We start from the raw sequence: 12,815 nt of genomic DNA, 5'->3' as shown, positions 1-12,815 counted from the left end.
ATGACAGGCTCTTGGTGCTCCAGCCAGGCATCAGGGCTGGGCCTCTGCAGTGGGAGAGCCAAGTTCAGGACATTGGTCAACCAGAGACCTCCTAGCTCCACGTAAAATCAAAGGGCAAAAATCTCCCAGTTATCTCCATCTGAACACCAAGACCCAGCTCCACTCAATGACCAGCAAGCTACAGTGCTGGACACCCATGCCAAACAACTAGCAAGACAGGAACACACCCCACACATTAGCAGAGAGGCTGCCTAAAATCATAAGGTCACAGACACCCCCAAACACACCACCAGACACGGACCTGCCCACCAGAAAGACAAGATCCAGCCTCATCCACCAGAACACAGGCACTAGTCCCCTCCACCAGGAAACATACACAACCCACTGAACCAACCTTAGCCACTGAGGGCAGACACCAAAAAAAACAGGAACTAGGATCCTGTAGCCTGTGAAAAGGAGACCCCAAACACAGTAAGTTAAGCAAAATGAGAAGACAGAGAAACACATAGCAGATGAAGGAGCAAGGTAAAAACCCACCAGACCTAACAAATGAAGAGGAAATAGGCAGTCTACCTGAAAAAGAATTCAGAATAATGATAGAAAAGATGATCCAAAATCTTGGGAAGAGAATGGAGAAACTACAAGAAACGTTTAACAAGGGCCTAAAGGAGCTAAAAAGCAAAGAAACAATAATGATCAACACAATAAATGAAATTAAAAATTCTCTAGAAGGGATCAATAGCAGAATGACTGAGGCAGAAGAACGGATAAATGACCTGGAAGATAAAATAGTGGAAATAACAACTGCAGAGCAGAATAAAGAAAAAAGAATGAAAAGAATTGAGGACAGTCTCACAGACCTCTGGGACAATATTAAATGCACCAACACTCGAATTATATGGGTGACAGGAAAGAAGAGAAAATGAAAGGAACTGAGAATATATTTGAAGAGATTATAGTTGAAAACTTCCCTAATATGGGAAAGGAAATAGTTAATGAAGTCCAAAAGAACAGAGAGTGCCAAACAGGATAAATCCAAGGAGAAACACAAAAAAACACATAGTAATCAAACTATCAAAAATTAAATACAAAGAAAAAATACTAAAAGCGGCAAGGGAAAAACAACAAATAACATACAAGGGAATCTATATAAGGTTAACAGCTAATTCTTCAGCAAAAACTCTGCAAGCCAGAAGGGAGTGGCAAAATATATTTAAAGTGATGAAACGGAAAAACCTAAAACCAAGATTACTCTATCCAGCAAGGATCTCATTCAGATTTGACAGAGAAATTAAAACCTCTACAGACAAACAAAAGCTAAGAGAATTCAGCACAAACCAGCTCTACAATAAATGACAAAGGAACTTCTCTAAGCAAGAAACACAAGAGAAGGAAAAGACCTCCAATAATGAACCCAAAACAATTAAGAAAATGGGAATAGGAACATACATATCGATAATTACCTTAAATGTAAATGGATTAAATGCTCCAACCAAAAGACATAGACTGGCTGAATGGATACAAAAACAAGACCTGTATTTATGTTGTCTACAAGAGACCCACTCCAGACCTAAGGACACATACAGACTGAAAGTGAGGGGATGGAAAAAGATATTCCATGCAAATGGAAATAGAAAGAAAGCTGGAGTAGCAATTCTCATATCAGACAAAATAGACTTTAAAACAAAGACTATTACAAGAGACAAAGAATGACACTACATAATGATCAAGGGATCAATCCAAGAAGAAGATATAACAATTGTAAATATTTATGCACTCAATATAGGAGCACCTCAATACATAAGGCAAATACCAACAGCCATAAAAGGGGAAATTGACAGTAACATAATCATACTAGGGAACTTTAACACCCCACTTTCACCAATGGACAGATTATCTAAAATGAAAATAAATAAGGAAACAAAAGATTTAAATGATACATTAAACAAGATGGACTTAATTGATATTTATACAACATTCCATCCAAAAACAACAGGATACACTTCCTTCTCAAGTGCTCATGGAACATTCTCCAGGATATATCGTATCTTGAGTCACAAGTCAAGCCTTGGTAAATTTAAGGAAATCGGAATCATATCAAGTATCTTTTCTGACCACAGTGCTATGAGACTAGATATCAATTACAGGAAAAAATCTGTAAAAAAGACAAACACATGGAGGTTAAACAATACACTACTTAATAACCAAGGGATCACTGAAGAAATCGAAGAGGAAATCAAAGAATACCTAGAAACAAATGACAATGAAAACACGATGACACAAAACCTATGGGATGCAGGAAAAGCAATTCTAAGAGGGAAGTTTAGAGCAATACAATCCCACCTTAAGAAACAAGATATATCTCAAATAAACAACCTAACCTTACATCTAAAGCAATTAGGGAAAGAAGAACAAAAAAACCACAGTTAGCAGAAAGAATGAAATCATAAATATCAGATCAGAAATAAATGAAAAAGAAATGAAAGAAACGATTGCAAAGATCAATAAAACTAAAAGCTGGTACTTTGAGAAGATAAACAAAATTGATAAACCATTAGCCAAACTCATCAAGAAAAAAAGGGAGAAGACTCAAATCAATAGAATTAGAAATGAAAAACGGGAAGTAACAACTGACACTGCAGAAATGCAAAGGACCATGAGAGATTACTACAAGCAACCATATGCCAATAAAATGGACAACCTGGAAGAAATGGACAAATTCTTAGAAAAGCAAAACCTTTCGAGACTGAACCAGGAAGAAATAGAAAATATGAAAAGACCAATCACAAGCACTGAAATTGAAACTGTGATTAAAAATCCTCCAACAAACAAAAGCCCAGGACCAGATGGCTTCACAGGCGAATTCTATCAAACATTTAGAGAAGAGTTAACACCTATCCTTCTCAAACTCCTCCGAAATATAGCAGAGGGAGGAACACTCCCAAACTCATTCTACGAGGCCACCATCACCCTGATACCAAAACCAGACAAAGATGTCACAAAAAAAGAAAACTACAGGCCAATATCACTGAGGAACACAGATGCAAAAATCCTCAACAAAATACTAGCAAACAGAATCCAACAGCACATTAAAAGGGTCATACACCATGATCAAGTGGGGTTTATCCCAGGAATGCAAGAATTCTTCAATATACGCAAATCAATCAGTGTGTTACACCATATAAACAAATTGAAGAATAAAAACCATATGATCATCTCAATAGATGCAGAGAAAGCTTTTGACAAAATTCAACACCCATTTATGATAAAAACCCTGCAGAAAGTAGGCATAGAGGGAACTTTCCTCAACATAATAAAGGCCATATATGACAAACTCACAGCCAACATCGTTCTCAGTGGTGAAAAACTGAAAGCATTTCCACTAAGATCAGGAACAAGACAATGTTGCCCACTCTCACCACTCTTATTCAACATAGTTTTGGAAGCTTTAGCCACAGCAATCAGAGAAGAAAAGGAAATAAAAGGAATCCAAATCGGAAAAGAAGAAGTAAAGCTGTCACTGTTTGCAGATGACATGATACTATACATAGAGAATCCTAAAGATGCTACCAGAAAACTACTAGAACTAATCAATGAATTTGGTAAAGTAGCGGGATACAAAATTAATACATAGTTATCTCTTGCATTCCTATACACTAATGATGAAAAATCTGAAATTGAAATTAAGAAAACACTCTCATTTATCATTGCAACAAAAAGAATAAAATACCTAGGAATAAACCTACCGAAGGAGACAAAACACCTGTATGCAGAAAATTATAAGATACTGATGAAAGAAATTAAAGATGACACAAATAGATGGAGAGATATACCAGTGTCTTGGACTGGAAGAATCAACATTGTGATAATGACATTACTACCCAAAGCAATCTACAGGTTCAATACAATCCCTATCAAAATACCACTGGCATTTTTCACAGAACTAGAACAAAAAAATTCGCAATTTGTATGGAAACACAAAAGACCCCGAATAGCCAAAGCAATCTTGAGAAAGAAAAACGGAGTTGGAGGAATCAGGCTCCTGGACTTCAGACTATACTACAAAGCTACAGTAATCAAGACAGTATGGTAGTGGCACAAAAACAGAAATATAGATCAATGGAACAGGATAGAAAGCCCAGAGATAAACCCACACACATATGATCACCTTATCTTTGATAAAGGAGGCAAGAATATACAGTGGAGAAAAGACAGCCTCTTCAATAAGTGGTGCTGGGAAAACTGGACAGATACATGTAAAAGAAAGAAATTACAACACTCCATAACACCACACACAAAAATAAACTCAAAATGGATTAAAGACCTAAATGTAAGGCCAGACACTATCAAACTCTTAGAGGAAAACATAGGCAGAACACTCTATGACATAAATCACAGCGAGATCCTTTTTGACCCACCTCCTAGAGAAATGGAAATAAAAACAAAAGTTAACAAATGGGACCTAATGAAACTTAAAAGCTTTTGCACAACAAAGGAAACAATAAACAAGACAAAAAGACAACCCTCAGAATGGGAGAAAATATTTGTAACTGAAGCAATGGACAAAGGATTAATCTCCAAAATTTACAAGCAGCTCATGCAGCTCAATATCCAAAAAAACAAACAACCCAATCCAAAAACGGGCAGAAGACCTAAATAGACATTTCTCCAAAGAAGATATACAGATTGCCAACAAACACATGAAAGAATGCTCAACATCATTAATCATTAGAGAAATGCAAATTGAAACTAAAATGCAGTATCATCTCACACCGGTCAGAATGGCCATCATCAAAAAATCTACAAACAGGGCTTCCCTGGTGGCGCAAGTGGTTGAGAGTCCGCCTGCCAATGCAGGGGACACCGGTTCGTGCCCCGGTCTGGAAAGATCCCACATGCCGTGGAGCGGCTGGGCCCGTGAGCCATGGCCGCTGAGCCTGCGCGTCCGGAGCCTGTGCTCCGCAATGGGAGAGGCCACAACAGTGAGAGGCCCGCATACCACACACACACAAAAAAAAATCTACAAACAGTAAATGCTGGAGAGGGTGTGGAGAAAAGGGAACCCTCATACACTGTTGGTTGGAATGTAAATTGATACAGCCACTATGGAGAACAGCATGGAGGTTCCTTAAAATACTAAAATACTAAAAATAGAACTACCATACGACACAGCAATCCCACTACTGGGCATATACCCTGAGAAAACCGTAATTCAAAAGGAGTTATGTACCACAATGTTCATTGCAGCTCTATTTACAATAGCCAGGACATGGAAGCAATCTAAGTGTCCATCGACAGATGAATGGATAAAGAAGGTGTGGCACATATATACAAACAAATATTATTCAGCCATAAAAAGAAACGAAATTGAGTTATTTGTAGTGAGGTGGATGGACCTAGAGTCTATGATACAGAGTGAAGTAAGTCAGAAAGAGAAAAACAAATACTGTATGGTAACACATATATATGGTATCTGAAAAAAAAAAAAGTCATGAAGTACCTAGGGGGAAGATGGTAATAAAGACGCAGACCTACTTGAGAATGGACTTCAGGACTTGGGGAGGGGGAAGCGTAAGCTGGGACAAAGTAAGTGAGTGGTAGTTTATATAAGTCCATATATACAGTACCACCAAACTAGTGGGAAGCAGTCACATAGCACAGGGAGATCATCTCAGTGCTTCGTGACCAGCTAGAAGCGTGGGATTGGGAGGGTGGGAGGGAGCGAGACACAAGAGGGAAGAGATATGGGGATATATCTATAACTGATTCAATTTGTTACTAAGCAGAAACTAACACACCATTGTAAAGCAAATATACTCCAATAAAAACCTTAAAAAGAAAATAAATAAATAAAAGCCCAATTCAGTTACAGAATATAACCTTTTTTTTAAGTTTATCAAACAACAGTGCTTTGTGCCTGTTTTATTTTCTCTTCCTTTCTTTTTCTTTCCCTCTTTCTTCTTTCATACATATATATATATAAGTGTGTGTATGTATATATGAGTGTGTGTTTGTATGTGTATATGTGTGTGTCTATACACAGAGAGAGAAAGACAGGGACTGAGTTTCAGGAATTGAATCATGTGATTGTGGAGGCTGGCAAGTACAAAATCTGCAGGGAGACTGGAGACCCAAGGAAGAGTTGATATTGCAGCTCAAGGTCAAAGTGTGAAGGCAGAATTCCTTCTTCCTCAGGAGACTGCAGTCTTTTAAGTCCTTCAACTGATTGGATGAGGCCCACCTATATTATGGAGAGTAATCTGTTGTACTAAAACTCTATTTACTTTAATGTTTATCTCATCTGAAAACTACCTTCTCAGCAACATCCAAACTGGTGTTAGACCAAATATTTGGGTACCATGGCTCATCCAGCTTGACACATAAAATTAACAACAGTGCCTTCTTCTTCTCTTCTTTCTCCTTCTCCTCCTCTTCCTCCTCCTCCTTCCTCTTCTTCTTCTAGAACAATACTTGGCTCCAATTTTCATTTTCTCTATGAAATATTCTTCAGGTGAATATTAATAAATTTTGCAGAAGTTTACCTACATTTTCCCTTATGGACTAGTTATTTTTTTCCCATTAATTAATCATTAAATGAGTTGGATTTTCTTACACCACATGCTTGTAGAAGGTATTTATGAAAGTGAAAATATGGAGTAATGCATACATAAGTCTTTCTCCTTCTCTGCTATTCCTGAGACAGACTATCTTTCCAATATGGCTCATCTGCATGAATCCCTGTTAAACTTGTCCTCTGCTTTCCATAACCAGATTAAGTAAAAAAGTGCTTCTCTCACTATCCTCGTGTTCTCCATTTCCCACAACCGTTTCAAAAATTAAAAATACAGATTTTCCATTTTACAGTGGATATCTCACCTTGGATTTCTAATATCTGTTTCTAATATCTGCATTCTCTTTTCTTTTATTGAACAAAACTCACATTCACGTGAAAAATAGTAATGAGATGTGGGACAATTAGTGGTCTAATAAGAGAAACTTCTTGAATGGACAGGAAGGGATTTAGAGATGATTGTTCAATGGGTAGCAGTTGACAATACAATGGGATAGTTTTTGTGTGTCAATAAAAGAGATTATACTGAGCCAGGAAGTTTAACATCTGGAGAGTTAGGTAAATTCATTATTAACTGAGGTGATCAAGACTCAAGTAGCCTTACTTCTCTTACTTAGATGTCATAGCTGCAGAGTCCAGTACCAGGAGCAACCAGTATATTTTTCGTAAGAGTTTGAATCAACTGGCTTGGGTTGTCATCATTTGGGGAGCTTCAATACTTTTTGCTCTCCCTAGCACTGGCTAAAAACAATGTCAACAAATGTTTTCCAGAACTTCTTTCAACTATATTTGAAAAGTTATGAATATATTCTTTCCTTTGAACCATGCATGAGAAGAAATACGTAATGATAACCAGAAATATGGGGACAGATGCAGGTAAAATAAAATACGTTCTAAGATTTTTAAATGAATTCAGGACAAGACTTCTTTTACTAACATGTTTGCAAATAGTCAGCTAGCTGTGTTTGGAAATATTCTTCATTTTCAGATTCTTACAGTTTTGCTAGCTGCAACAAAATTTAGAGGAATGTGGTATTTGCAATCCTTTATTAAAATCTAATCTTGAGACATTCTTGGCCTACTTTTAAAATTAAAAGTCTTCATAGTTTAGTGAAATTCAGCTGAATTTTCAGTGATTGTTATCTTTACAGGAAACTTTTCTTATTTACTATTGAGCCATCATATTCTAGTTCATGTAGGTTAACGAATTTTAATAATGCAATTATTAAATACTGCTGCTTTTATTTCAAGAAAATAAAGGTGCACTGGAACAGCATAGATAGTATATAGTAATTCACAGATACGCTAATAAGAGAATCTATTCTAATTAAAATATACTCAGCAGGGCTTCCCTGGTGGCGCAGCGGTTGAGAGTCCACCTGCCGATGCAGGGGACATGGGTTCATGCCCCGGTCCGGGAAGATCCCACATGCCGCAGAGCGGCTAGGCCCGTGAGCCATGGCCGCTGAGCCTGCGCGTCCGGAGCCTGTGCTCCGCAACGGGAGAGGCCACAACAGTGAGAGGCCCACGTACCGCAAAAAAAAATACACTCAGCATTAATGAAACTGTTTTTATCTCAGAAACAAGTAGTTTCTCCTTTGCTCCCCTGTGCCCCCACCACCACACAAAAGCATTCAATGGTTACACTTTAGATGATGATGATTTTAGCAACAGATAATAGAATTAAGGGAGGTTGCAGCACAGAATTGTGAAAAGACCTATTCACTGAATTTATATAAGCCTATCACTAACTAGGTGATCATGATACTAACTAGTTGGTTGCCTTTAGAACCTTAAGAATTTACAAAATCCTCAAAACCTTTGCATTAAAATTATATTTAATTTACTTTTAACTATTTGTATGGTGGCCAGTGCCTCTGGCTCTACTATGTGGCCCCAGGTGAACCAGTCCTCATGTCTTGGCTCTCATTGAAGTGTCCTGAATGAGGGTCCAGGCTATTGGTTTACTTTAGCTGTCCAAGTGGCTCAAGAAAATTATTATTTTTTAGTTTATTCAGATTTCTGTCATTGTTAAGGTTAGAACAATGCTCTTTCTAGATTTCTATATCTTAGGCAGAAATGGAACTAAATCCAACAATATATAAGGAGTATACAATATAATAGCCAAAAAATACAATTCATCACATTAACAGATAATAAAGAAGCAAATCATACAACCATCTCAATCATAGCAGTAAAAGTATTTGCATAAATTCTTGACCCATTCATAATACAAATGTATAATAAACTATAAATAGAAAGAAACCTCCTTAATCTGCTTAAGATTACCTGCAAATAAACTACAGTAAACATTACACTAATTGTGAATGATTGAAGTCTTTCTTTCAGAGATTGGAGATAAGAATGCTTCTTGTCACTACTTCTATTCAGTGTTGTACTTGAGTGTCTATTCAGAACAATAAGAAAAGAGAACCAAAAGACATATAGAGTAGAAAGAAACACAACTTATTATCCACAGATAAAATGATTATGTATGATAAAAATATGAAATACTCTAAAAGACTCTAAACGTAGTTATTAGGAATAATAAATACATGAATTTATTAATGTTTTTGGATATAAGGTCAATGTATTAAAACAGCCAATTTTTTATACATCACATTTGTAAAAGAATCAAACCCAACAGATAACTAGAGAATAAATCTAATTCTTAATAGCTGGATTAAAAATATAAAATACTCTTGGGGCTTCCCTGGTGGTGCAGTGGTTGAGAGTCCGCCTGCCAATGCAGGGGACACGGGTTCGTGCCCCAGTCCGGGAGGACCCCACGTGCCGTGGAGCAGCTGGGCCTGTGAGCCATGGCCGCTGAGCCTATGCATCTGGAGCCTGTGCTCCGCAACGGGAGAGGCCACAACAGTGAGAGGCCCGTGTACCGCAAAAAAAAAAAAATATATATATATATAAACTCTTAACAGAAAGTTTTAAAAGCATAAAGGGAAAAATATATGATTTTCAAGGATTTAATGAATTAATAATTATACTATATCAATTCCCCTGAAATATATCTATAGAATAAATCAATTACCAATCAAAGTACCAGCAGTTCTTTTACTGAAATTGGGAAGTTTACTAAAATTCATATATAAATGAAAATACATATATAAAAATAGCCAGAAGGATGTTTAAAAAAACTGGAGCAATAACATAATTAGATATTAACTTATATAAAATGACAGTAGAAGGATAGGAAAATAACCCAGTCAGACAAGTTAGAAAACCACAGACATGGTCAATTTCATTATGACAAAGGTTGCATTACAAAGCAGTGGGTAAAGAATGGAATTTCATTAGGAAGTACAAAATGAAATGGATTTCCATATGAAAAAATATTTTGATGACTACTTCACAGTATTTGGAAGACTAAATAATAAACTTTTTAGTAGAAAATAGAATATCACCTTTGCTTTGGGGTAAGAAACATTTGTTAATTTAAACACAAAAACAATTAGCTTAAAGGAAAAAAATGATAATTAGAATGCATTAAAATAAGAATTTCTGTTAATCAAAATCACCATCATGGGGATATAAAAGTAAACCACAGATAATAGGAAGGAATTTGCAATATATATATTCAAAAATGACTTACATCCACAATAATGAAAGACTCTAAATCAATAAGAAAAAAGACAGTTTATTTAAAATGGCAAAGAGTTGAGAAGCTACTCTATACAAAAAGAAACAAAACAAAACAGGATGCAGGAGCAAAATTGAAGAGTAAGAAGACCCTGAGCTCACCTCTCCCCCTAAACACATCAAAACTACAACTACATATAGAGCAACTCTCCCTGACAATGACCTGAAGATTAGCAGAGGGCTTTCTACAACCCAAGCTGTAACAAAAGAACCCTGTGGAGTCAGGTAGGAGGGGAGGAGAATTTAGTCAGGACCCACACACCTAGCTGGTGACCCAGAAAAGGATGGTGATACAACAAGGATGGGGATCCTCCCTAAGGAACAAGGGGTTTGGACCCCATATCAGGAACTCCAGCCCTATTGTTCAGCACCAGGGAGACAAGCTCCCTTAGCAATTTTGAAAACCAGTGGAGCTTACCAGAGGGCTGTAAGAAACTGAAAATCCATTCCTGAAGAGCACACGCACAGATTTGCTTGCTTCCAATCCCAGTGCAGACGCAGCAGATTGAAAACTGCCTAGTGTTCTGGCTGTCCTGCCAGGACAGCCCCAGCATACCTCCCCAGCCCACACTGGGCTCCAGCTCCAGTCCCTCCAGCTCCAGCCCCTCCTGCTCCAACACTGCTTCCTGCTAAGATGAAGACTGCCATTGCCATTGCACCCACATGTTCACTGAGGAAGGAATGAAGCCAGGTCTGTAGTGCAGTTCCAAGCCCTTGGACCCTGGCTACACCCCCCCAATATGGCGGCTACCACCATTGAGCCTAAGAGAAGCCCCAGCTTGCATCTGGCTCAGGCTCTAGCCCCTTCAACTCCAGCCCTACCTCCCACCAAGGTGGCAGCTGCCAGTGCACCCCAGGAAAACGTGTGGCCCAGGCTCACTTCAAATCTAAATCTCCCATCAAAACCACTGGACACACTCAGACAATACAGGGATGCTGCAACAGAAGGACATGCCTTCAAGAGTGGGACAGGTAATTGTTTTGCCTAATTTCATAAAGACAAACAGAGAAGGTCAAAGAAAATGAGAAGAATATGTTTCAAAGAAGAGAAAAAGATGAAAACCCAGAAAAAAAAGAAAAACCCTAAAGAAAAAAGATAGGTGACTTACTGATAGAGAATTCAAAGCAATAGTAATAAAAATGCTAACTGAGCTGGGGAAAAAAATAGAGAAACACAGTAGAACTTTAACAGAAAAATCTAGAAAATATAAAAAAGAACCACTCAGACCTGAATAATACAGTAACTGAAATGAAAAATACACTAGAAGGAATTAACAGGAGATTAAGTGATACAGAAGAATGCATAAGTGACCTGGAAGATAGAATAGTCAAAATCATCCAATGAGAATAACAAAAAAAGAAAAATTTAAATGAGGATACATTAAGGGACTCTGATACAACATCAAGCATATTAATGTTTGCATTATAGGGGCCCCAGAAGGACAAGGTAGAGAGAAATGGGCAGAAAATGTATTTGATAAAATTATGGCTGAAGTTGATAAAACTAGAACTTCCCTAACCTGAAGAAGGAAACAAATATTCAGGTCCTGGAAGCACAGAGATTCAAAAACAAAGTGAACCAAAGGAAACCCATACCAAGACATATCATAATTAAAATGGCAAAAGTTTCAGAGAGAATTTTAAAGGCAGCAAGAGAAAAAAAGCCCCATACAAGGGAACCTCCATAAGGCTATCCAGCTTATTTTTCACCAGAAACTTTGCAGGACAGAAGGGAGCAGCATGATATATTTTAAATGCTGAAAGTGCTGAAAGTAAAAAACCTAAAACCTAGGATACTCTAATCTAGCAAGGTTATCATTCAGAATTCAAGGAGATACCTAGACAAGCAAAAATTGAGTTCATCACCACTAAACCTACCTTACAAGAAGTGTTAAAGGGTCTTTTTAAGGGAAAAAGAAAAGGCTAAAACAAGAAATAAGAAAATACAAGAAGAGAAAAATCTCACTGGTAAAGGCACATATTAGTAAAGGCAGTGGAACAACCACTTAAATAAGCTAGTACAAAGGATAAAAGGCAAAAATTATGAATCAATGATAATACAATAAAAAGTAAGGAATAGGGCTTCCCTGGTGGCGCAGTGGTTGAGAGTCCGTCTGCCAATGCAGGGGACATGGGTTCATGCCACAGTCCGGGAAGATCCCACATGCCACGGAGTGGCTGGGCCCGTGAGCCGTGGCCGCTGAGCCTGCGCATCCGGAGCCTGTGCTCCACAACGGGAGAGGCCACAACAGTGAGAGGCCCACGTACTGCAAAAAAAAAACAAAAACAAACAAAAAAAAAGTAAGGAATATATGAGAAGATGTAAAATATGACATCAAAACTGCAGAACATAGAGTAAGGGGAGTAAAAAATGTGTATCTTTCAGAATGTGTTTGAATTTAAATGACTACGTTTAAAATGAGTAGATATATTTATAGGTTAAAAATATATGAACTTCATGGTAACTGCCAATCAAAAACCTACAGTGAACAGTTGCACAGAAAACAAAGACAAAGAGAGGAACTCAAACATAACACTAAATAAAATCATCAACTTAAAGGGAAGAGGCTAAAAGAAGTAGAAAAGAACA

This window comes from Orcinus orca, chromosome 3, assembly GCF_937001465.1.
Source record: "Orcinus orca chromosome 3, mOrcOrc1.1, whole genome shotgun sequence".
NCBI lineage: Eukaryota > Metazoa > Chordata > Mammalia > Artiodactyla > Delphinidae > Orcinus > Orcinus orca.
Note: the sequence above shows the minus strand (reverse complement) of the source record.